The following is a 2,500-nucleotide window of genomic DNA, read 5'->3' as shown; positions in this document are numbered from 1 at the left end:
TTTCACAAGGAAACATCAAATTTTTAACCAAGCATACTCGGCCTTTGATCCTTCGTTACTCGTCCAAATCCAACAAACTTGCATTCGTTGGAAAGGTCTTTTCACAAGGATTCTTTTGATATATAATAATAGCGATTCCGATAAATATTTATTTTTTTATGAATTTTTAAGTGAATAAACAATTAAAAATTCAAAAAAAATAGAAAAAAAATATTTTTTTCCCGATTCTTTCTCCAATATTCCTGATAAATACCCACACACCCACATATGGAGAATGGTCGAAAATGCTCGAGTGGATATCGAGATGTCCGACGAAGCACCACTTGGAAGGGCCGAGGCACGGGACGCCCGAGCTGTTGCTCGGGCCGGCACGGGACGCGCATGGGACAGCCCGGGACGGCATGGGACGCCCTCGCTACAGCTCGGGACGGCCAGGTACGCCCGAGACTTGGCTCGGGACGGCCTGGGACGCCCTCGCCATAGCTCGGGACGGCCTGGGACGCCAGAGACTAGGCTCGGGACGGCCTCGGCACAGCTCGGGACGGCCTGGGACGCCCTTGCCACAGCTCGGGACGGCCTGGGACGCCCTTGCCACAGCTCGGGACGGCCTGGGACGCCCGAGACTTTGCTCGGGACGGCCTGGGACGGCCTCGGCACAGCTCGGGACGGCCTGGGACGCCCGAGACTTTGCTCGGGACGGCCTGGGACGCCCGAGACTTGGCTCGGGACGGCCTGGGACGCCCTCGCTACAGCTCGGGACGCCCTGGGACGGCCTCGACACAGCTCGGGACGCCCTGGGACGTCCGAGACTTTGCTCGGGCCGGCCTGGGACGCCCGAGACTTGGCTCGGGACGGCCTGGGACGCCCGAGACTTGGCTCGGGACGGCCTGGGACGCCCGAGACTTGGCTCGGGACGGCCTGGGACGCGCTCGGCACAGCTCGGGACAGGCCGGGACGCCCGAGCCGAGCTTCGGGTCGCACGAAATCTCTTCGTATTCCGACATATTAGAAGCTTCCCATCATGTAGTAGGCCGAGCTTTGCCCTTTGGATGCCCTATGGTGCTTGGCGAGCACTAGGGAACGTGCCAGCACAAGTGCTGTGCACGCTCTGGGGAAGGAGCTCAACCCTCCCCCTTATAGTGCAAAGTTATTGTTTTTCCTATTTTCACAAGGAAACATCAATTTTTTAACCAAGCATACTGGGCCTTTACTCCTTCGTTACTCGTCGGAATCCAGCAAACTTATACTCGTCGGAAAGGTCTTTTCGCAAGGATTTTTTTGATATATTATAATAGCGATTCCGATAAATATTTATTTTTCTATGAATTTTTAAGTGAATAAACACCGGAAAATTCATAAAAAATAGAAAAAAAAATATTTTCCTCCGTTTCTTTTCTCCAATAATTCATAAATAATACCTCAATAGTATTAATGAAGAGAGAGTCGAAGTGGCCCGGGTGGATTTCGAAATGTCCCACGACCCCATAGAATGCACGGGCCAGCCGAGCCAAAAGAATGGGACGCGCACGGGACAGCATTGGTCAGGCTCGGGACGGCACGGGACAGCACGGGACGCGCATGGGACAGCACGGGACGCGAATGGGACGGCCTTGCTAAGGCTCGGGACGGCATGGGACAGCTCGGGACGCGCATGGGACGGCACGGGACGCGCATGGGACGGCCTTGGTGAGGCACGGGACGGCCTTGGTCAGGCTCGGGACGCGCATGGGACGGCACGGGACGGCCTTTGTGAGGCTCGGACGGCACGGGACGCGCATGGGACGGCCTTGGCGAGGCTCGGGACGGCATGGGACAGCACGGGACGGCCTCGGCACAGCTCGGACGGCACGGGACGCGCATGGGACGGCCTCGGCACAGCTCGGACGGCACGGGACGGCCTTGGCGAGGCTCGGGACGGCAAGGGACGGCCTCGGCACAGCTCGGGACGGCACGAGACGCGCATGGGACGGCCTTGGTGAGGCTCGGACGGCACGGGACGCGCATGGGACATCATGGGACGCACATGGGACACCTTATGGGGATCATCAAGGCGTCTTGCACGGGACATTCTTTCCCACGAAGGGCATTTACATGGGACATCTTAGGAGTCGAGAGCCGGCACATGGGACAACGTAGTTCACACGCACGGAACACTTTACTTTCGTTTGGAACGTCGTGGGATCTTTATGTTCCCATTAGCACCGAACCTTTAACATGCTAGGAAGCTATGTTCGATCTTCTCGAAGTGTCGATGGAACTTCGATGGATACACATCCGATCCGATGTTATGATGATGTACTTTCTCCGAGATCGATGTTGGGGCCGTATTCCGATGTCATGATGATGTACTTTCTCCGAGATCGATGTGACGGCCTTGGTAAGGCATAGTTCGGCCTTGGTAAGGCATGGGTCGGCCTTGCTAAGGCATGGGATGGCCTTCGTAAGGCATGGGACGGTCTTGTAAGGCACGGGACGCGCATGGGACGGCCTTGTAAGGCAT

The sequence above is a fragment of the Eschscholzia californica genome, unplaced genomic scaffold (assembly GCF_041429995.1).
Source record: "Eschscholzia californica isolate CP2 unplaced genomic scaffold, dmEscCali1.0.p SCAF_57, whole genome shotgun sequence".
Taxonomy (NCBI): domain Eukaryota; kingdom Viridiplantae; phylum Streptophyta; class Magnoliopsida; order Ranunculales; family Papaveraceae; genus Eschscholzia; species Eschscholzia californica.
Note: the sequence above shows the minus strand (reverse complement) of the source record.